Source organism: Dromiciops gliroides, chromosome 2 (genome assembly GCF_019393635.1).
Source record: "Dromiciops gliroides isolate mDroGli1 chromosome 2, mDroGli1.pri, whole genome shotgun sequence".
Classification (NCBI taxonomy): domain Eukaryota; kingdom Metazoa; phylum Chordata; class Mammalia; order Microbiotheria; family Microbiotheriidae; genus Dromiciops; species Dromiciops gliroides.
The window spans coordinates 326,478,186-326,503,267 of NC_057862.1; the positions used below are offsets into that span (position 1 = coordinate 326,478,186).

Here is a 25,082-nt window from a genome sequence, read left to right on the forward strand (position 1 = left end):
AAAATAGGCATGTTAAGACACTCTATAATAGGAATGACATTAGTGATATAAAGGAGACACTGTGAGGTTTGCTTATTGCTCATATTAATGGAGTATTTAATTCCATAGTGTACTAAATGAAACCACAATAACTAAAACATGAATATTTCTATTGAGTTATTAATTTACCACTCAGAAGTATCAGTAATTTAACCAGTCATTTTTTTAAATGAATTTTCTTATTCATTAAGCTTTTTCTTGTTATTTTGGTTTTGGAGGGGCAATGAGGGTTAAGTGACTTGCCCAGGGTCACACAGCTAGTAAGTATCAAGTGTATGAGTCTGGATTTGAACTCAGGTCCTCCTGAATCCAAGGCTAGTGCTTTATCCACTGTGCCACCTAGCTGCCCCTGCTTTTTCTTGTATTAAGAACCAATGTCACATAAAAATGAGGGAGAGTCAGATTTGGGTAGTGGTTAGAGACTGACCTTGGGGTCAGGAGGACCTGGCTTCAGTTCCTGACCCTGACATATATTAGCTGTGCAACAATGGGGAAGTCATTTAACTTCTCAATCCTTTCAGGAAAAAGGGAAGGAAAAGGAAAAGAAATCTGCATTTATATAGGGCCTACTATGCAGATTACAAGCATTGTTTCATTTGATCCTCACAACAACCCTATGAATTACATAGTGTTATCCCCATTTTATAGCTGAGGAAACCACAGCAGACTGAGGTTAAGTGATTTGCCCAGGATGACAGAGTTTAGTAAATGTCCAAAATACTATTTAATCTCAAGTCTTCCTGACTCCAGGACAATATAGGCTATTGTTGTTGTTGTTGTTGTTGTTGTTGTTGTTGTTGTTGTTGTTTGTCCTTCATTCTCAAGGAGGGCCAGGATATCAGGGTGATTCCATGAATTGCACGGAATTGGACTTAAGTGAGGGAGGACTGTGTGTGGTAATCAACCTCACTCTCACCTCCAGAGGCACCTGGATCCAGTGGATGACTGGAGATGGCCCTGTATGCCTAAGGCAATTGGGGTTAAGTGACTTGCCCAGGGTCACACAACTAGTAAGTGTGTGAAGTGATATTTGAACTTAGGTCCTTCCAACTTCAAGGAAAGTACTCTATCCATCGTGCCACCTAAGTACCCTTAAATAGACTATAAATTATAAATGAATTTCCCTGATACATGTAGAAGGACTTGGGACTTTCTCATGGGTAAAATAACAGATCAGAATCAACCTCTCCACCCCATCCCCCCTAAATGTACAATAAGGCTATCACAAGTTCATTATAATTGAGAGAAGGATTTGCAACTTGGAATGCCTAGAGAGGGAATCTCATCTCTGGAATCATCTGTATACATGACAATACTGCTTATTTGGACTTCCAGAGCTGTTGTGACTCAGTTAAACCCCCTGATATATATTAATAACCCAAGCAGTGACTATTAGGGAATGCTGGGAGATTAAAAAACAGATGTAATCCATCTGTTGTCAGCCTCATGATTCAGTGGACTGTGGTTACCTTGACAGGTGTGATAGCTAAAAGATGCAGAAATTCCTAGAGGAATTGAGTTTTCTAATCATTATCTACTAAAATAGTCTATCTGAATATGAAACAAAGGACAAAATTATATCTGGTCTTTCAAGTCTATTGTCATAGGAGGGCTATGGGTAGGCAGCTGCACAAGAGTCCACAAGTAGCTGCTGAGACTCAGAGAGCTAGGTTTGAGTCAAGGGTGCTTCAGAACTGGTCAAAGATCTCATTGCTCATGATATTGTCTGTCTAAAGGGTGAAGCAGAATCATAAATGAATCAAAATGAAAGGGAACTCAGTGATCTGGTTCAGCTGTATCCAAACTTTTTATTTTTTTTTGGTTTCTTTTGTTTTGCTGGGCAATGAGGTTTTGTGTGACTTGCCCAGGGTCACACAGCTAGTAAGTGTTAAGTGTCTGAAGCTGGATTTGAACTCAGGTCCTCTTGAATCCAGGTCAGGTGCTTTATCCACTGTACCACCTAGCTGCCCCCCAAACTTTTTTTTTAATCATTCATTCCTATTAAGAAAAAAAATAGCTCATTACCATATGAGATATATAAGTATATGTATATATCTATTCCTACATGTGCATATGCACACATAAACACACATGTGTCCTAAATATCTATGCATATACATGTTTACCTGTATATTTAGTTATATGTATTATGCTATATGTCCATATTACATGTACACATATAGAATACACATTCATTACTTATCACTCTTACATTCTAGGGCACACAAAATAAAAATTTAAATGCACAAGAGATGAAATAAAGGATATTTAAAATATTTTAATTTTATTAATGTTATAAAAATAATTTTCTTACTAAAATTATTATTGTTATTATTATTATTTTACTGAACTCAATGTAATTGAAATGCTTCATTATTTTAAAAGAAAAACTTGTTTATATCATAGGAATTAGGGAGGACTTGTAGATGACTCCTCGTTAATCACTAATCACTGAACTTTAATTTAATCAGAGCAGCTAGCCATATAAGTGGATTTATTTTTAACATACTTTTAATGGAAAGGTACACAATACAGTAATAAAATAACAGATCCTCACAATCAGTGAACACAACAGATTTCCTGTAAGATTTGTATTTCTCTTGGTGTAGGTATTCAACTTAATACAAATACAATAGGTGAAAAGGAATTGTCTCTGTTTTCAACTCAAAATTATCTGTTCAGTATAAATCCATTTTCATTCATGTTGTTATGCTTAATGGATGGCATCATACCTTAAGTTCCTACTCATATCTGTGTGTCTTTGTTGAGTTTTTGTCTGAGTACGAGGAATAGCAAACAGCAATATAATAAGGCCTGAAAGTTTGTTTAAAACAAGATTCATAACAAGTTCTAGCATGAAACAGAATAGTTTATATTTGATCCTAGAACTGATAGGAAGCTATTGAAGTTGCCCCAGTCACAACTAGAATGTAGGCAACTTAGTTTAAGAGATATGTGGAGGATAGATTTGATGGAGAGAGACGAGATTGTGAGGCCAATAAGATCCTACTGTAATCAATAGTCCAGGCAAGAGGTGACGAGAACTTGAAATGGAGATAAAGGAAGGAAAGAAAGAAAGAGATGATGTGGAGATGGAAATGACAATATTTGAAAATTGTTCGACTATGTGGAGTGAGGGAAAATGAAGAGTGACACCAAGGTATATACCTTGTTGAGTAATAGGGTAGTGTACCTTCAACAGAGATGGGGAACTTTGGAATAGAGGATAGTTTAGGGGAAAAGATAGCATAATGAGATCTACAATAGAGATCACAACCTATTCATGCCTATTCATCCTGCAAGACTTAGTCAATGTCATTCAAAATCAGAAGAAAAATTTGACTCATTTGCTAATCCCTGGCACAGCTAGGAAGTGATATATGAGGCAGGAGTTATAATAGGTGCAGAAGTTGGGGAGATTTTTTCCAATGTCATGTACCTATTATTCTGGGTACCCAGTTCTTGGTTAGGTTATTACTGCTCTGAAAGCCAGAAAAAAATAGACTGAACACAAAGAGGAATCCAGAGAATGAAATCAGTTACTTTACAAATTTAGGAAGATTGTTTCTAAATCAGTGACTTAGATGTCATTAGCTATAGAGAAGAAAGTAATAGTCCCAGAGTATTTTGCCCCATAGTCTATTCTAAGTGTTACATTTTGTGACAAACATGATGATTTCAGAAAGGCCTGGAAAGATTTGTATGAACTGATGTATAGTGAAGTGAGCAGAAACAAGAAAACATTGTGTACAGAGACAGAAATATTGTTTCATAAAGAAATATGAATGACTTAACTATTCTCAACAATACTATGATCCAAGACAATCCCAAAGGACTATTAATGAAACATACTATCCACCTCCAAAGAAAGAACTGATATTGATTGAACACAGACTGAAGCATGCTATTTTCACTCTTTTTTATTCATCTTCTTGTGCAAAATGAATGAAAATTAATATGGTAATGTTTTACATAATCGTACATGTATAACCCATATCTGATTGCTTCCTGTCACAGGCAGGGGTGGAGGGGAGGGAGGGAAGGAGGGATAAAAATTTCAATTCAGAACTATAAATAAAAATATTTATTATTTTAAAAATAAATTTGGGGCAGGGCATTTGTAAGATAGAGTAAATACAGAGAAAGACAACCAGGACAGTGATGGGACTGGAGACAAAGCTATTTGAAGATTAGCTGAAGTAACAGGGATTTTTTTTAGAAGAAAAGATGTAGGGGAAAAGTTGGAGAAGGCCAGTATCACTAGTTTCACATAATTGAAGGTCTTTCATATCAAGAAATAGTTGATTTGTTCTGCATAATCCCAGATGAGTATGGGAGAGGTGGAATGGAGTGGTCACCAAGTAACAGATTTTGTTGTGATATAAGAAGAAACTTTCTGACAACTAAAACTGTCCAAGAGTGGAATAAGCTGCCTTGGGAAAAGTCAGTTCCGTTTTACAGAAGACTTTGAAGCATAGCTGTATGACTACTTGTTAGGGATTTCTATCAAGGTATAGGTTGCGCTCCATGACTTTGCAGTACTTATCAACATTGTGATTCTATTATTTCGTGGCTATCTATAATGATATCTAATAGTTGAGGCCAAATCCAAGATATTCATATGATATGGTCATTCTCACATCTGAATGTGTTTCTTTGTGCAACTTCCTTTTCTATGACACATATTAACTCAAATGGATATTCTACCCAAACATCTGAGAAATATCTTACAGCTAGTATAGTTTAGTCAAAGACTTAAAAGGGAGACCACCTTCTATAATTTGGGAGGGATTAAAAAAACCTCAACCTGCCCCAAATATCTCCTTGTTATGTAGCTATGCTACTCTAAACTCCTACTATTCATCACTCCTTTTGGATAGAGCATTGCTATAATCTCTATCACTCAAATATCCAACTGAAAATGCAGTTAGATTGCCTTGGAAGGATAACTTTCCACGTAGCATTTTACTAGTTTGGGCAACTTGCCTACCCTTTTCCCTCTCTCCTCCATTAGAATTTTCCTCCATTAGAATTTAAGGATGCTTGAAGTCAGGGTCTCTTGGTAAGTGCAGTGCGTGGCAAACAGTAAGCACTTAATAAATGCTTTATCTCTCCAATCATTTGTGTATTTATCTATCTACTTATCTACTTTTAAAAAGCCTTGGATGAAATTATTGCCTCTGTGATAGATTTTACTGTATATCCATTTCCATTTTTCTTTCTCCAATTTGGTTGAGCTGGGGAGCAAGTGACCTAGAGAAGAGTTGTCACTTATGCTAATATACAAGTGTAGAGTTAAGAAGTTACTGATACCCAGTATCTTCTGAGGAGATATTGTGTTATAGTTTTTAAAGTGATGAATTTAAAATCAGCGGACCTGGCTTCAGATGATGAGTCTGGCACTTCTAATTGGACAAGTAATGACTTCTTTTTTTTTTTCTTCCTGAATTATTTATTTCTTTTAAAATAATTAACATTTTAAAAGTTTTGAGTTCCAAATTCTATCCCTCCTTCCCACCTTCCCCTCCCCCTCCTAGAGGCAGTGAGCAATCAGATATAGGCTACGCATGTATAGTTATGTAAAACATTACCACATTAGTCATTTTGTATAAAAAACTTGGATAACAGAAAAAGTGAAAGTGAATAATAACATACTTCACTCTGTTTTCAATTAATATCAATACTTTCTTTGGTGGTGTATAGTATATTTCATCAATATTTCTTTGGGATTGTCTTGGATCATTGTATTGGTGAGAATAGTCAGGTCTTTCACAGTTCTTCATCAAACAATATTTCTGTCTCTGTGCACAATGTCTTCTTGGTTCTACTCACTTTGCTATACATCAGTTCATAAAAGTCTTTCCAGGCCTAACATCATTCTGCTTGTCATTTCTTATATCACAATAATATTCCATCACCATCATATACTACAGTTCGTTTAGCCATCCCCCAATTGATGGGCATTCCTTTTATTTCCAATTGTTAACCACCACAAAAAAGAATTGCAATAAATGTTTTTGTACAAATAGGTCTTTTTTGTTCTTTTTGTGGATATCTTTGGAATATAAACCTAGCCGTGGTATTCTGGATCAAAGGAAGTGCGCAGTTCTATATACCTTTGGACATAGTTCCAAATTGCTCTCCAGAATGGTTGGATCTTTTCACAACTCCACCAACAGTGGATTAGTTTCCCTTCTTTCCCACATCCCCTTCCAACATCCAACATTTTCTGTTTTTATAATCTTTGCCATTCTGATAGGTGTTAGGTGATATCTCAGAGTTTGTTTTTTAAAGTAATATGGGGTAAATTATCTCACATAAAAGAGAGACGAAGTAGCTTTTACAATATAGGGGAAGATTTGGGAGTTAAGGGGGAGTGCTTGAGCCTTACTTTTATTGGAATTGGTTCAAAGAGGGAATAACATATAAATTCATTTGGGTATAGAAATCTATCATACCCCACATGAAAGTAGGATAAAAGAAGGGCTAGTAGATAGGAGGGAACATTAAGGGTTTTGATAGAGGCAAGACTCTTTTGAGTATGGACAGGGTAAAAGAAAGAGAGAGGATGATAAATGGGGGTATAGGATAGAAACAAGACATACACAGTAATCATAACCATGAAAAATTTTATGAGTTTCTCTGATAAAGGCTTATTTTCTGAATTATATAGAGAACTGAGTCAAATTTATAAGAATATGTCCTTCCTTAATTTATAAATGGTCAAAGGACATGAATAAGCAGTTTTCAAATGAAGTAATCAAAACTATCTATAGTCATATGAAAAATGCTTTAAATCCCTATTGAGTCAAGAAATGCAAATTAAAACAACTTTGAATTACTACCCCATACCTATCAGATTAGCTAATATCACATTAAAGTAAAATTACCAATATTGGAGGTGATGTGGGATAATTGAGACACTAATGCATTATTGGTAGAGTTGTAAACTGATTCAACCATTCTGGAAAGCAATTTAGATCTATATCCAAAAGGTGATGAAACCATGCATATTTTTTTATGAAGAAATACCAGTATTAGGTCTGTATCCCAAAGAGATAAGAAACAAAAAGGAAAAGGGTCTATATGTCCAAAAACATTTATAACAGCTTTTTGTGGTGGCAAAGAATTGGAAATTGAAGAAATGCCTATCAATTGGGGAATGGCTGAAGAAGTTGGGGTTGTTTTTGTTTGTTCTTTCTCAAGGAGGACCATAACATAGGGATGATGTCATGATTTGCAATGAATAGGATTTAATGTAGGGAGGTCTGTGCAAGGTCACTAACTTCACTCTCTCCTCCAGAGCCAACTGGGTAAAGTGGCAAAATATATATCAGGACTACTGATGATGGCCCTGGGTATTTTAAGGCAATTGGAGTTAAGTGACTTGCTCAGGGTCACATTGCTAGTAAGTGTCTGAGTTGAGATTTGAACTCAGGTCCTCCTGACTCCAGGGCCAGGGCTCTATCCACTGTGCCACTTACATTCCCCCACACATTGGAGTATATGATGATGGAATAACACTGTGCAATGAGTAATGACGAGCAGGATGCTATCAGAAAATCTGGAAAGACTTCCATGAACTGGCTGCAGAGTAAAATGAGCAGAACCAGGAGAACATTATAGACAGTAAGAGTAATATTGTATGATGATCAATTGTGAAGAATTACTCAGCTATTCTAAGCTATTCAATGGTCCAATACAATTCTAAAGAATTCATGATGAAAAATGTTCTCCACCTCTAGAGAAAGAATTGGTGGCATCTCAATGCAGATCAAAGCTTTTTAAAAAACTTTCTTAATTTTTCTTGTTGTTTTCTTTCACAACATGACTAATATGGAAATATGTTTTATATGACTGCACATGTATAATCTATATCAAATTGCTTGCCTTCTCATGAAGGGGGAGGAGAAGGTGGGAGGGAGAGAAGAATTTGGAAAACAAAATTCAAGTGATGGGTAACTCACTCTCCCTATGTTCTGGGTAGCCTGCCCAAACCTATAGATCTAGAGTGGGAAGGGAATGATTCAAACCATAGGATTACAGATTTAGAGCTACAGGGGACCTTAGAAGTCATCAAGACCAAATGCTTAAGTTTGCATATGAGGAAAATGAGTCCCAAAGAGATTAAGTAATATGCCCAAGATCACACAGGTATTAAGGAGCAGAGGTAGGTTTTGAACCTAGGTGGTCTTGGCCTGAATAGAGTACTCTTTCTAGTCTAATCCATTACAGCCTTCATTTTCAGAATATAGTTATGGCCATGGTGAACCATATCAATTCTGGGATACTAACATCTTCTAGTTGAGGAGCAAATAATGAAATTCCTGACTTAATATTCTTTCAAGTTTCATTTGGCCTAAATTTGAGCATCTCCCAGAAAATGCTGTTTTAGATAGGAAGCTCCAAGGTAGTATGCATCTTCATCTTAGGCTGTGGGTTCTTTTATACCGCACGTTTCCTGCCTATCAATGCAGAGAATCTTTTTCAGTTGTCCCTTGCTTGATGATTGTATAAATTCTGTTATAGGCAATTGCTTTATGGTATCTCTCTCCCAACTGAGGCATCTGACGTGAGAGTGGGCTGGCTAATGGGGAAAACTTAACATTTGGCAAAACGCCCAAGCCAAAGCTCTTAGTAGAAGTGCAGATCAGAGCCAGTGAGTGCAGTGAGTGTTTCATTAGCTTCAGTCCAGGAAAGAAATTGATGGTGGATCATTGCACCGCCCTCCTTTTTTAGCACATCCCAACTTGGGTAAAATTGGTCCCTAGATTTTCTCAATTCAAATGAAGAGACTTTCTGTAAAATAATTAGGATGCAGAACTCATCACATTTGGAAGCTCCAGTGACCAAAGGAGTGGACATATGGCTGATTGGTGTTTTGGTCCAGCCCCAGAGAATGGGCCAACCTCTTTGCACAGGCTGCTGTCTATCTCTGCAGCTCATATTAAAGCAAATCCAAATAGACCCATAACAGGAATACCAGATGTGCAATGGGCTCTTCAGAAGGAAAGATGATGTGAATTGCAGCAATTGGTCAGAACCAATTGCTTTAAGGCTGCCTTTTGGGCTGGAAAGCATAGGATGTTTGCCCTCCAAGGGTGTGAAACTTTGAAGGATCACATTTCATTGCCATGTGTATTACGATTAGTCAGTGTGGTATGGTGGTGAGATGTCCAAGAAGGTAGAGAAGATTGCAGAGGTGAATTAACTATCCAAATGCTACCACTCGCAAGCTATATAATTTTAATCAAATGATCTAATGGTCCTATATTCCTCAGTTTCTTTATCTGTAAACAAGAACAATTATTTTTTTGCTCCATCTTCTTTACAGAACTGCTGTGAAATAATGCAAAAGTATTTTAAATATGTAAAACACTAAGTCAATGTCAATTATTTCTTTGGATTTCAATGGTATAGGGAACTTAGAGTGAGTAAATTCCCTCTTGGTTCAGCACCTGCTCTGCAACTTTTCAATCTTAGAGAGTTTCCTCAGGTAGATAAAGGTTAATTGATTTGCCTAGGGCCACATTTGCTAGGTGGCGCAGTGACTTGGAGTCAGGAAGACTCCTCTTTGTGAGTTAAAATCTGGTTTCAGACACTTACTAGCTGTGTGACCTTGGGCAAGTCACTTGACCCTGTTTGCCTTGGTTTCCTCATCTGTCAAATGATCTGGAGAAGGAAATGACAGACCACTCCCATATCTTTGTTAGGAAAACCCCAGACAGGGACGGCTAGGTGGCGCAGTGAATAAAGCACTGACCCTAGAGTCAGGAGTACCTGAGTTCAAATATGGCCTCAGACACTTGACACTTACTAGCTGTGTGACCCCGGGCAAGTCACTTAACTCCCATTGCCCCACAAAAAAAAGCAAAAAACAAAAAACAAAACAAACAAGAAAGAAAACCCCAGATGGGGTCATGAAGAGTTTGAAATGACTGAAAAATGACTGAAACAAAAATAGCATTATTACTAAAAGCACTGAATCCCATGATTTTTATGTATCAACCCTAGTAGAACACAAGCACATTGGAAAGATATTGAATGTGTGTGGACTATTGAACCCTGTGTAAAGAAAAAAGGTAGATTAGTACACCATGCCACAAGCTCGGGATATCCTGGATTGTCTATTGAACAGTAGTCAATAGGTACAACTAGCATTTCATGGTAGAGTATGGAAAAAGAAACAACAGCCTACATCAACCCAGTGGGAGTCTACCAATCTGAGAACATATTTCCAATGACCACACTCAGCCATGAGTATGCTGGGAGGAGGCTCACAAGCATAGGGCAATAAAGAACATTCCATTCAGAAGGAATAACCTAGATTTGATCCCTTGGAACCCTTTGGAGACCTTGGGCTTGAGAAATGTAGCAAAGACTGTAAAATGAGTCAGAGGAGGAAATGGCAATCCACTCCAGTATCTTTGCCAAAATAACCTCAAATGGGATCACAAAGAGTAATATGTGACTGAAATGACTAAGCAAAAACAATAACAAACAAAGCCATATAGAAAGTCGAGTATGTGTGGGGTGGACTTGAACTATGGATGCATTGAGAAAGGGTCTCTATATACTGTGACATGCTTCCTCTCATAGTACTGCCTGATTTATTTATTTTGTGGAGCTAAGTGGCACATTGAATAAAACACTAGGCCTCGAATCAGGAGTACTTGAGTTAAAAACTAACCTCAGCTGTGTGATCCTAGACAAGTTATAACCTCTGTTTCAGCTTACTGTAAAATGGGGTAACAAAAGCACTGACCTCAGAGGGTTGTTTTGAGAATCAAGTGATATAATCATTGGAAAGTGCTCAGCACAGTACCTGGTACATAGTAAATGCCATATAAATGTTAGTAATAATAATAATAATAATAAGTTGGAGGAGGAGGAAGAGGAGTAGCAGTAGTAGTAGTAGTAGAAGTATTTTAATATAAATACTTAAAAGAGCAATAATATGCTTTTGTCCTTTTGAGTAAGCCAATAATTTTCCTATTTTATATTTCCAATGAAATAGATTTTTTTTGCTTTCTTAGTTTAACATCCTACTCTCATGCAGTTTGTTTCTTCTTGTCAATCCTTTGGCAATTGTCATAGATGTGTACGTACAAACTTCTCTTGGTTTTCTCCCTTTAATCTTTTGCATAGTAGCTTCATTTCCTCTCCATGCTATGCCATTCTGCAGTTTAACCATGAAACACCTGGCCACAAGAGTGAGCCCAATTCCAGTTCAAATCAGAAGGAGGAGTCAAACCTTTTATTTCCTTCTCAGCCAGCCATTCTACTAAGATTTATTTCTTCTTGTTATGTTTAGTTTTTGATCTTAAGTTTCATCCATAAGGTTTTTTTTTAAATTTTTTTTAAATTTGCTACATAGTAGAGCCTCTTTTCTTATCACTCAGGATTCCAAAATGTGTTCTCTCTGGTTATAAGCCTGACAGCATCTTAATCATTAGATGTTGAGTTTAGATTGTTTCCAGTATCCTGAGGAGACCAAGGTATAAAAGTCAATAGGAAAAAAGGCTAGTTTCTGAACCTGTTGTTCTTTCCTAGCAGCCATGTGGTGCAGTAGAGTGCCAGGCTGTATGACCCTGGGGAAGTCACTTAACCCTATTTGCCTCAGTTTCTTCATTTGTAAAAATGAACTGGAAAAGGAAATTGGAGGACAACTCCATTATCGTTGCTGAGAAAAACTCAAATGCAATCACAATCAAACATGACTGAAAAATAACTAAACAACTGTTCTTCCCCACCCTAATTCCCAGAATTCCAGAATTGGGTAGGGATTTAGAGATGACCAGACACTAAAGATTTAAGATAGCAACTCGCATAGCACCATTGGCAGGAAGGGCCTAAGCAGGGGTGTGCTGGTAAATGTTTAACAACCCTCTCTCCAAAATTAAAAATTAATCTATATTTTCTCCTTCTGGAAATCAACAAAATGATAAGTCAAGTTCTGATTTGCTGGCCTCTTTTCAAGGTATAAATGCTTGCACTTTAAAAATCAGCTCTTGAGAGTCAGTATGAACTGTCTCTGGAGCACAGCTGGATCCAAGGCAAATTTTGAAGTCTGTCCAATTTATATTTTGTGTCTTCCTCTTTTGGCAAGCCATGCTCCCCCTTAGAAATAGTATCATGGTGTCTTCTTCATCCTGTCCCTACCTAAACCCACTGCCTGGAAAGGATCTAGTAAATTCATTAACTTTAAGGTATAAATGATTGATAAGATTTTCATTTGAATAAGCCAACAAAATAATAACATTCAAACATGAGTTTCAAGATTTGTGTGTGTGTGTGTGTGTGTGTGTGTGTGTGTGTGTGTGTGTGTGTGTGTGTGTAGGGGATGAGGGAGAGATCAAGAAGACCTTCCTGGCATGTTAAAACTGGAGAATAATCCATCTTCCCATCTCAAGACACTCCCTTCCCTCACATATTAAATATCCTTCTTATAAATAGGTCAGGGCATAAAGACTACCTCACAGAGAACACTGTGGATTCCAGCTCATCCCTAGTTCTTTCTAAATTTAGCCTACTAGATGTGATGGGGTCCCAGGCAGGGACTTCTGCTTGTACTAAATAAAGAAAAGACCTCTGGACAGTAAAACTCTTGTCAAGGAATATTCTTTACCAGATAGAAAAAAATGTATTCACCTAAATGAATGATTTTGGGGTCTTAGTGGAAGGGAGATCACAGAAAGTCTTTCTCAATGGCTGATGGCACAATGTAGAGGGGAAGAGAAATCAAATGAATTGGTTTAATGATAGTAAATATCACTTTCCTTGGAAGCAAAGGACAGTAGAGGGAATGATAGATGATGGTGTCAGAGGAGATAGATTCAAATTCTGGCTCAGCTATTTACTACTTGTATGACCTTGTACTAGTCTCTTACTGGGACCACCCAGCATGGCATGCCTGCATCAAAGAAGGTGTTGTGCTCTATAAGCAAAGAATAATTGTGGTAGCTCAAAAGAAACATGAGATGTGCAAATTTAGAGACATCTCCACTCCAAATGTTCTCATGGACTATTTGTGCCTGACCTGTGATAGAGGCTTCTGAGGTTGTATTGATCTGTTCAGCCAGTGGGATACACTGTACCTTGACCCCAACATATTGATGTCATTTTGGCCTTCTTCAAGAATGAATGACACCTGGTCTCTTAGCCTTTCTAGGCCTCACGTTCCTCATCTTTGCAGTAGGATGTTAGATTTGATGTCTTTCGTGGTCCTTTCTACTTCTAAATTCTACTGTATTATCCTTAATGTTTTAAATGTTGAGATCTTTTCCAAATTGAAATGCCAGTGAGGGCCACTGAATAATAACATCATTAATATGTTAAGTGCCTCCCATGTAAAAGACATTTAAAGATATACGGATAATGCATTCATTGTTCAAATATTATAATCAATCTGTGATGATATCATGGATTTAAGTTCCCCTCAGTGTTACAAATTGCCACCCATCCATGCCTGCCTATTCTGTGAGTCCCTCATCCCTCTTGTTTTCTCCCAAATACCTAGTACATGGGATCTACTTAAGATGATGGAAACTTCTACACTTCCACATGACATTGTGAAGCTGCCAGGAGGGTGTCCTGTCTGTCCACTTAGCATTCATTCCTTGATTCTGTCCTGTGGCTAGACTATCTTCTCTTCCTGTCATAGATTTCCTTGATGACACTCTATTTCATGGCAAACATGAAACATTTATTAATCAACTGAAAAAATTTCTAGATGCCTATTATAGCATGTGCAAGCTCCTTCTGAAATAATAAATTAATGCCTTATTATGACATGGAAGTTACTTTGGGGTTGGAAGGAGTTGTCAGTAGGACATGAAATCTGGAAGACACTACCAAATTAAGTAGGCTTCATATAGGGGCTAAACTGCCTACTGTGTGTCCATCATCACTGGACCACCTTATCCTATAAAGACTCATCACCCTGGCCTAGGACAGCCTATCACCAGAGGGATGGTCACCAAATGTGAGTCCCAAAGACCCTCTATAAAGGAGAGAAAGGAAGAAACACCCTCACTGATGAGATTCTTCTCACAGAAGTATTTTTAAAAATAGACTCTGGAAGACGCTATGCTAAGTGGTAAAGGACACATGTGGATAAATTATAAATAGTCCATGACCTTAAGAGGTTTAAATCAAAGATGGAACAAAAGAAATCCATAAAAATAGCTATAGCATGATATAATAACCCCAATAGCTCTAACAACCTACATTTCCAGAATTGCTTTATTGTCTCCATTGTATACGCAGGATTTTAGTCAAACTGGGGCCATTCTCTGTTTTCTCTGTATTTTTGTACCTCTCTCATTCTATTTTCACTTATTCCATGTTTTCTTTCCCTTCTTTGCCTTCTGCATACCTCCTCATTCTTTAAGAACTAAGTCAGATGTAGCTCTCAGTGCTTCCCCTAATTGTTAGTTGACAAGGAAGAGCCTCAAGATCATAACATCTGGGAATTGGTTGAAGGAACTGGAGGTGTTTATCCTAGAGAAAGGAGGACATGGAGAGGATTAGGAGATGATAGTTGTTTTCAAGTACTTGAAGGGCTGTTCTGTAGAATAGAAATTTGATATTTCTTCTCACCAGAGAAGCAATAGGTATAAATTTCTAATAATGGATTAGGCTTGGGGCAGCTAGATGGCGCAGTGGATAAAGCACTGGCCCTGGATTCAGGAGTACCTGAGTTCAGGTCCGGCCTCAGACACTTGATACTTACTAGCTGTGTGACTCTGGGCAAGTCACTTAACCCCAATTGCCTCACCAAAAACATAAAAAAAAATGGATTAGGCTTGATTTTTAAAAAGAAATTTTTATTAATTAGAACTATTGAAAATTTGAATGGGTAGCCCAGGGAGGAAATGGGTTCCCTATCAACTTCATGAAGCAGCTAGGTGATCCAGTGGATGAAGCATTGGTCCTGAAGTCAAGAAGACCTGAATTCAAATACAGCCTCACTAACTGTGTGACCCTTTAGGCAAGTGACTTAGCCTCTGTCTCCCTCAGTTTCCTCAACTACAAAATGGGAACCTACTTTTAGCACTTAACTCATGTGGTTCTTGTGAAGATCAAATGAGATATTTATAAAGTGTTTTGACAAATGATAGGCACTTAATATATAATTCTTTCCTCCCTCCCTTCCTTCTTCCCTTCTTTCTTTCTTTTCTTCTCTCCTCTTTTCCTCCCTCCCTGTCTTTTTTCCTTCTTTCCTCCCTCCCTCTCTTCCTTCTTTTCTCTTTGTTTCCTTTCTTCTTTTTTGTTTCTTCTCTCCCTCCCTTTCTTCTTCTGTTCCTCTCATCCTTCCCTGGAAGTCTTAAGGCAATGATCATTTATCCCCAGTGTCTGAGAGAATTCTTATTTACATACACGTTATATTAGATGACCTCTGAAGTCTCCTTTAACTCTGAATTCTATGATTCTGATTCTGGGGTAGATAGATAGTGAGGAGAGACTTCTTTCCATTGTGGGCTTTGGCTTGGGCTTGCAGGGAAAAGGAGCTGTTAGATTGGGTGTGAGAGGGGGCCTGCGTGTCTCTGAAAGTCTGTACCAACTTCGCTTCTTCTTAATTCTTCCCCTGCCACAGGAACATTCTACTTTTTCCTTATTTCCCGCCATGTGTCCTCTATAGTTCTGGTTGTCTTTTCCCCTCCTTCCTTAGCACACCACACCTTAGTAAAAGCAGAGGCAAAATCAATTGCTGGGGCTCATAGGATATATTTATAGTGTGGCATCTTCTTCATCGAAGGGGGAACAAAGGCATTAACTGAGGTAGATCTGAACTCATTTTTCTTCCAAGTCAATAGGAAGCAATGCCAAGATTGGAGACAGAAAGAGATTTTGACAACATGGAAATTCCTGTCACAGCACATTGTCAACTCCCTGAAAGCCAGTGTGATTTCTCTCACTGGGAATCAATAGAGCAGTCTTCCCACCACCAGGCCTCTTTAATCAGGCGTTGGAGTAACTCAGCCGAAGGAATCCTGTACATTTGACTTCCTGGGCTAAATTTATTTTTCTTCTGACCTTCTGAGGCATCTGATTACAAGGGGGAAACAGAATATTTAGGACACCTTATGGCACTGGTAGAGAATCGTCCTGGGTAGTTGGTATTCAAGACACTTTAGGGACTCTGCTTAAAAATGCAAAAAGGCCAGTGCTTACAAGTGAAGACAAGTCCCTTGGGTGTTCTCTTGGGATCCAGGGATTGGGGAGGGGGTAGAGGAAAAAGGATGGGGGAAAACTTTTAAAAGGAAAAAAAAAAGTAAAACAAAAGCTGTACCTAAAATTAACTAGATATTAGACTTGCTATAGTGTAATCTGTTGTAATCTTGTTGAGGGGTTGATAAGACCGTGAATTCAGGCTTTATCATCCAGGGGAATTAAGTATATATTGAAAGCGAGAATTTGATTCCATTTCCTTGATGCAAGAAAGTCCTAAGGGATATGGGGGAAGCAGTGTCAGGATAGAGTACTGTATGGAATCAGGAAGATCCGTATTCAAATAACAACTCTGATACTCACTATCTGTATATCTTTAAGGATACTTACCCTCTATGAGCCTTAGTTTCCTCACCTGTAAAATGGGGATCTTGATATCTATAGCAGCTACCACCCTAGGACCATTGTGAGTCTTATTTGAGATAATGCTAAGTAAAGCATTTTAAAAACTAAGGCCCAGGCACCATATAAACATCAGTTAATTACTCTCTTTGTGTCAGGTAGAGCTATGTATAGTTGTAGTGTTTTTTTGCCTTCAGTGGTTACCTAATAAATTTATATTCATGTAGGATTTACATTTGTTTGCTTGTTTTTCAGATATAGGAGAAGAACTGCCCTGAGCTATTCTTCCCTACCCCCCTTACCTCATCCTCTTCCCTTTCTTATGTCCAACAGCATTTGTTGGAACATATCTCTAGCAAGGTCATCTGTAGCCATGGGATAGCCCCTACAAGAACTGAACTCTAGGTCTTAGAGTCAAAGGGACCCTGCTCTTACCATATTCATTAATAAAGTACAGTCTACTAGGTACAAAGCTTTTAAAATTGGGGCTCTGAGTCTACAGCAGGCTTTTGGGTCCTATCAAGATTTGAATATTGTTGGCTTTATTGTCATTTTTGTTATATCAAATTCTCGGTGGCTCCATTTGAGGTTTTCTTTTTTTTTCTTTCTTTCTTTTTTTTTTTTTCATTTGAGGTTTTCTTGACAAAGATTCCAGAGTGGTTTGCCATTTCCTTGTCCAGCTCATTTTCCTTATAAGGAACTGGGGCAAACCGAGTCAAGTGACTTGCCCCGGGTCACACAGCCAGTAAGTATCTGAGGCTGGATTAGAACCCAGCTCTTCCTGACTCCAAGCCCAGTGCTCTAGCCACTGAGCAACGTAGCTGTCATTATTAGTTTTGCTATGCAGACCTATGCATGGCATTTGTCTCTGTTTTGCTGGTGCTTGTCCACTTTGCTCAAAAGGATCCTCAAGGGATATTTTAATTGGCCCTGTAATGCATTGGTATCAAACTTGGCACCTCCCAGCCTGGCCAGAACCAAATCAAAATGTAATTGGGAAATGTTTAACAAAATAACTAATTCTAAAACATAGATCATTTTAATTTGTGGTTTTCTAATTCAATATGCTGCCAAAAGGGGATCCATTTGTTTTTGAGTCTTCCACCACTGTGTAATGTGACCAAAGCAAAAAATGCTACTTCAACCTGCTCCACCATCAGAGGCAGATAAGAATGCTCAGTTTTATTAATTAAGTCTTTTATATTGTCCTGTATCCCATTGTCTCCAATTTCCCCCTTAGTTTCTCTCATGACTGGTGCTCTGAATGTTTGCTTCAGAAAAGGCAGTAATTTTGTTTACCATTTGTACTTATATAACATCTATATTTAAATTCATGAGACAGGATGTGAGCTTTATTTCTCTCACTAATTCAGAACTTATTATGTGGACAGAGTCCTAGTTCAGTTTTGGAGTATAATTGAAAAAGAGTTTGCTAAGCATATTTACAAATATCAGTAATATAGGAGAAGTCATGGCTACTTTAAGAAAATAGACTGTATACAAGCACTTTAGAAAGACTTATTTACGTATAATATGTTAATTACAAATGATATATTATTAAAATAAGTCTGAAGGTCATTACTAAGCAACAGTTGATTAGTTTCACTTTTTGTACATGTGCAATAAAAATAATTGATCATATTGCACTACTTTAATTTTTATTATTTTTTAAAATAAATATTTTACTCCCCTCCTTCAGTCGATAAAGGGAAAAAAGCAGAAAAATAAAAGCCTTGTAAGCAATATGCAGTCAATAAAAACAAATTCTCATATAGGTCATGTGTGTTTCATTCTTCACCTTGAGTCCATCACTTCTCCATCAGGAGGTGGTAGCATTGTTCTTCATCTATCTTCTGCAATTATGGTTGGTCATTACATTGATCAGAGTTCTTGAGTCTTTCAAAACTGTTCATTTTGACAATATTGTTGTTATTGAAGAAAATTATCCTTCTGGTTCTGCTCACTTCATTCTATATCAGTTCAGGAATCTTCCCATGTTTCACTTAAATTCTCTCTTTTATAATTTCTTATAGCATAGTGGTTCTCTATTACATGTATAGACTGTAATTTGTCTAGCCATTCCCTAACTGATGGGCCCTCCCCTTCTGTTTCCATCCTCAGTTTCTAATCTATGTTTCCACAAAGAGAGTTGATTTAAAAATTTTATCTGTATTGGTCCTTTCCCTTTTTATTTGATTTCTCTTGGGCATAAGTTTACTAGGGGTATCATTGCATTACTTTAAAAAATACCATAATTTTGATTTTACTTATTCAGAATATCCTTCCACAATTAGTCTGAATTACTGAAATGTAGCTATTCCTTTAATCTGTTCTGCAGGTGTATGGTTTAATGGGCTTGGAGTCAGGAGATGTGACTTCTAGTCATGGCTTAGCACCTAACCAGTTGTTTGACCTCCTTACTTATTTTTAAATCTCAGTTCATCTTCAAATAGGATTAATACCACCTGCCCTCACTATCTCAAAGAGCTTGTTTATTCTTTTTTTTTTTTTAAGATAGGCAATTGGAGTTGAGTGACTTGCCCAGGGTCACACAGCTAGTAAGTATTAAGTGTCTGAGGCTGGATTTGAACTCAGGTACTCCTGACTCCAGGGCCAGTGCTCTATCCACTGCGCCACCTAGCTGCCCTGTTTATTCTTTTTAAAAAAAATTTCTGCTATAGGAAAGTGCTGATTTAGAAACCCCCTTTACCATTGCTCAGCAACTTAGAGAATTTCCTGAGATATTAAGAAGTTAAGTGACTTACCTAGGGTTATACATCCCATAGATGTTAGAGGTAGGACATGAAACCAGGATCGAATAAAATAAGTCAAAGTGAACGGGCTCTGGACAATTTAAAAATCACTCCAGAAACAGAATAATCCTAACAGAGTTTCCTACTGCTTTCAGGTTTACAAAGGGTTTTCCTTCTAATAACCTAAGGGCCAGGTCCTTAAGAAGATTATTACTCTCCCTTTCATAGATTCAGTCATTCAGGTTTGGAGAAGATACATCAAGTAGTTAAATCAACAAGCATATATTAAATGTCAAGCTCTGAGCCAAACCCTGGGAATCAATATAAGGAAAAACAGGGTCCCTGCCCGCAAGGAGCTCCCACACACTGATGGGAGAAAGAAACAACATGGCAACAACTATGTAACTCTGTTTGTGTGTGTGTGAAAGAGAGAGGGGAGATAGAGAGCGGAGAGAGAGAGAGAGAGATAGAGAGCGGAGAGAGAGAGAGAGAGAGAGAGAGAGAGAGAGAGAGAGAGAGAGAGAGAGAGAGAGAGAGAGAGATGGACAGGCAGAAGGACAGAGACAACATAGAGGCAGATCAGAGACACAGAGAGACTGAAAGAGACAAAGAGACAAAGTCAGAGACAGAAAGAGACAAAGACAGAGGCAGAGGCAGAGAGAAAGACAGAGAGAAACAAACGCACAGAGATATTTATCTTTATTGATCAATAAATATATCTGCCAATATATAAATATATTTATAGATCTATCTACATATATAACTATAACTATACGCCTATAGACAGATATCTGTGGATAGAGATAAAAGGATATAAAGATAAATGCCCATACTAAATATAAATCTATCATAGAAAGATCTGTTGTTCTATCATCTGTCTGTATCTTTATATTTATATTTCTATATCTCTATATTGCTATCTCTTTATACCATCTATATCTATATCTGTAGATATATCATCCAAATTTCTATTTCTATATCTATATCTCTGTATGTATCTGTCTATAGATTTATATTTATGACTATGTCTATATTAGCTATATCATCTACAATTATGTTTATATCTGTCTATAGATATATCTCTATATATTTATCTAAATATGCAAGTAGATATATGTTCAAATACATATATATATATATATACACACATACACACACACGCACACACACACACACACACATATATATATATATACACATGGGTATTTGGGTAGGTAGGTGGCACAGTAGATAGAATGCCAGGCCTAGAATAAGGAAGATGAGTCTTCTTGAGTTTAAATATGGCTTCAGACATATTTAATACTAGCTGTGTGACCCTGGACAGGTTACTTAAGCCTGTTTGTCTTAAGTTTCCTCATATGAAAAAGGAAATAGCAAACCACTCCAGTATCTTTGAACAACAAGAATGTATATACACATACTTGACACCTATACAAACACACACACACACATACAGTGTAGAGCTGGAAGTAATCCATCCAGAAGGCAGACTTGGGGGACCAGGGGGAGAGGCAGGAAAGACATACTGGTAAGGTCTCTTGAAGAAGGTGGTATTTGAGATGAGTTATGTAATGATGCCATGAAGCAGAGGTGAGAAGTGAGAGCACCCCAAACCAGTGAAAAGACATCCATTTGAGAGATAGAATATCATGGGCAGTGAAAAATAAGGTCAGTGTTTCTTTATTATGGGGTATGAAGTGTAAGAAGACTGGAAATGTAGAAAGAGGCCAGGCTGTAAAGGGCTTTAAGTAACAAACAATGAATTTTATATTTGACCTTGGAGGTAAGTGAATTGTCCAAGGTCACAAAACTAGTTAGTTGCAAAGACAATACTCAGACAAAAGCAGCTCTTTACATGCCAAATATGGAAGATCCCCTTCCAGGTTTCAGAGTCCATTTTCCTTTTATGATGCTTTCCCCCTAGTCTCTTCCTTTCTATCACAATATGGGCTGCCACTATTAATGCTGGGCTGGTTCTTGGATAAGTGATGTTACTGCTGCCCCTTTCCTCTGTCCCTGTCATATTTTATACTGTGCCTGAGATATTGCTGATTGTTGGCTGCTAACAGGTATAAAAATAGCCCACTTGTTGTAAGGAGGTTATTAAGATTCACAGCGTGGAGGAGAGGGCTCTCCTGCTTTCTGGACTGGTCTGTTAACCTTTGGAGGTTTTGCTGGAGAGTTTCAGCCATAGCATAATAAAACTGGGTGAGTAAAAGACTGCTAGAGAAGAGCATTTATATGTCAAATTAGAAATTTGTTAGACCATGGAGGAGAAGTGAGGTGTTCTGGGGCGGAAAAAAAATCTCCAAATGGTTTTGCTTTGTGTCTTCCTTTTTACACCCACCCCCATCCCCTTCATTGAAAGGTTTGTGGACTTGCTTTGGAAGCCTGTAGAAGAAATTGAGAGGTCTGCTGTTTCCTTTGAAGTAATGAAACTACTTTGACCTAATTCCTGTTGAGTCAGGAGAGCTGAAGGCAGCGTGGCCATGTGAGAAGGTCGGAGATTTCCACGTTGAGAAGTACTTAAGGGAGAAATTGCTGCTTGGGGGCAAGTGAGTGAATGGGTGGCTTCTGTCTCGGTGGCACGATTCAGGATAGAGCCATCAGTCCATGGCTTTTAGGGGGAGGCCCAAATAGCACTCCACCTCTGCCCCTCGCAGCTCTAGGTGGCTATTAGAGACTTTTCACAGAATCATTGCCACACAGAGTGCTGCTTCTTTCTCGTACTTAAAAACATTTTTAAAATTAGCTCCCATTTACAACATAGACCCAACATCCCTCTCTAATTTTTCCTCCCACTGCTCGTGCTCCTGGTCTTTTTATTAAAGTCCCTTTGGCATTTGGGGAAATGGTTTTCTGCAATACAGATTGAGTTGCCATTTGGAAGCCCATAGCAACTTGCTTCTCTGCATTGGAAGTCAAGGAGAATTTGCTGACCCAAGTCTGGGCAATGCAGCTGGTGAGGCTGAGTCTTTCTGGGGGATTAGAACCTGCTATGTTATGCACTGAGTCAGGGAAAGCACAACAAGACAAGTGACTTTAAACTGTCAGGGAATTGCAATAACATAGAAATTGCAGAAACATACAACCTGAGGGTGAAAAATAAGGTGGAATAGAATTTGTAATATGAATAAAAAGATGTGTTTCTGGAGTTGTGTGTATGTATGTGGGAAGGATCACGGGGGGGGGGGAGATTTGTAGGAGTGTAGGAAGAAGTGAAGAATCTATATAGATCTGTAAGCAGTCTTAACTAAGTTTTCTGATGATACTTTGTGAAGTGAGGAATAGCTTTGGAGTTAGAAGACCTGGTAACTGTCACTTACTAGCTGTATGGCCTTGGGAAAATTTCTTAACATCTCTGAACCTCAATTTTCTCATTTTAAAATGAGAATGGTAGCAATATTTGCAATACATACTACACTGGGTTGTTATAAGAAATCATAGTCCAGTGGTACCTTGGAATCATACTCAGAAATACTAGTTTGCAATATAATCATGGAAAAGTCACATAACCTCAGTTTTCTCATCTATAAAATAGGACGAATAAAACACGACTTCGATAATAGGGTAGTTATCAGTCAGTCAACAAGCATTTATTAAGCACCTGTTATGTGCCTGTCATCCTGCTTACACTCACCCTGGAGTTTCTTTTCCAACTGGATCATTTTTAATTTGTGTTCTTCGACAAGCCTGGTGATTCCGAATTTGTAACTATATTGAATCTCTGGGAGACTATTGATATAAAAGAATGCTGGACTCAGCCTTTAGAAAGAAAAGACATTACCCAGGAAAGCAAAGATATCATCATATAAAGGGTAAATGCCATTCCAACACTAGAAGTTCATAGAGTCAAAAAATTTTAGGCCTGGAAAGGGCCATTATGAGTCACTTCATTCATACCACTAATTTTAGAGATAAGGAACTTGAGGGTGAGAAAGGTAATGTTAGCAGCCCAAGGCCCACAGTCAGTAGAATGGAACTAAAACCTAGGTCTCCTATCTTCAAGTCTGGTTCTCTTTTAAAAAGCATAGTTATAATTTGTGAAAAAATAGGGGTGGTGGCATTCATTTCGGTACTATCTCGCCAATTAGAATATGAGCTTCTTGGAGACAGGGATAATAACTTTTAAATTAAATATTATTTTATTTTTCAATTAAAAGGCATTTCTTTTCTTTCTCCCCCCCCCTTTATTCCAGTGAAGATGGGGTGGGAGGGGGAGGGAGGCACAGCTAGGAAGAGTAGAGAAAACCCCTGTAACAAATAAACCAATCAAGCAAAACAGATTCCTCTATTAATCATACAGGGATCGAGTCAAGTCAATAGGAATAATTTTTAAGGACTTACTATATGCTAGGCACTCTGGGAATCCAAGAAAAGGTGGGGAAATAGTCCTGACTCTTAAGAGGCTGCAGTCTAATTAATAAAAGAGACAACATATAAACAATTGTAAACAAAGAGGATCTATAAGACATAAACTGGAAGGCACAAAGATTAAGGGAGATTAAAAAATTGAAAAAAATAAAAGGCTTTTCATAGAAGGTAGGATTTCAGCAGAGCCCTGAAGCAAGCTAGAAAAGCTAGGAAGTAGACATGGGGGATATCCAGTGAAAATTCCCAGAGTCATAGCATGACTTGTGAGCAACAGCAAGCAGATAGGAAAGTGTCAGAGGATCTCAGAATTTGTGTGTTGGGGGTGGTGGTGTTAGAACATGTTAGAAGATTGAAAATGTAGGCAGCTGGTACCTGGTTATAGAGGACTTTAAAAGGCTTTATTTTTTATCCTTTAGGCAATAGGGAGCCACTGGAGTTTATTGAATGAGAGGGTGACATGGTCAGACTTGGGTTTAATGAAGATTGATTTGCTAAGTAGAATATGAATCCAGAAGAATGAGACTTGAGGCAAGTAGGTCAATCAGTAGGCTACTGCAAATAGTCTAGGGATGAGGTATTAAAGAGTACTTTGGTGGTGGAAGTGTCAGAGTAGAGCAAGGGGAGGATACAAGAGATATTACAGAGGAAGAAATGACAAAGTACTTTTGTTTAAAAAAAATACTTTTTCTCCATGGTAAAATGCATCATGAGTCATTATTATCTACTGAAATCATAGGGATAGCAGGATTAAGGGCTAGAAAGAATCTTAGATATCAACTAGTTGAACTCTTATTTTATGGCTAGGGAAGGTGAAGCTCAGTTTTTCTTTTTTAAAATGTAAAATATAATATTAATGTGACCCTGCTATTTTTTTTTGGAGGGGCAATGAGGGTTAAGTGACTTGCCCAGGGTTACACAGCTAGTGTCAACTGTCTGAGGCAGGATTTGAACTCAGGTCCTCCTGACTCCAGGGCCAGTGCTTTATCCACTGCGCCACCTAGGAGCCCAACCCTGCTAATTAATAATAATAATAATTGAAGGAGCCATGAACTTTAACACATAGTCATTTCAGATTTTGTGTCCATTAGAAGCACTCATTCATGTTCCCATGTAGTGAGCTGATTCAGTGGCCTGGTTCAGTGGTCTGCATACTCTACCTCATGCTCCCTTTCTATTGTCAGAGATAAGGAACAATACTATATATTTTTCCTTTGATGGAATGAATAGTAGAACAGAATATTAATGGAATAATATTAGAATACCTAGACTATTTATAGAATAATATGCAATTTTAGGGAAAATAGGGAGTCATCTCTATCTCCTATATTTTGCTTTTCTCTG

General features: G+C 37.8%; 1 protein-coding gene across 3 annotated transcripts in view; it reads left to right on the forward strand.

The window, feature by feature from the left end:
- Positions 1-25,082, forward strand: part of SGCD (sarcoglycan delta) — a 1,325,612-nt gene that overhangs the window by 788,115 nt on the left and 512,415 nt on the right. Inside the window, exon 1 of one of the 3 annotated variants that reach the window (XM_043990099.1) lies at positions 21,490-21,575. The exons of the other annotated variants lie outside the window; for them this stretch is intronic. The gene's annotated coding sequence lies outside the window, so the exon portion shown is untranslated. Of the gene's footprint in view, positions 1-21,489; positions 21,576-25,082 lie in introns of those variants that run through there. 3 annotated transcript variants of the gene reach the window in all.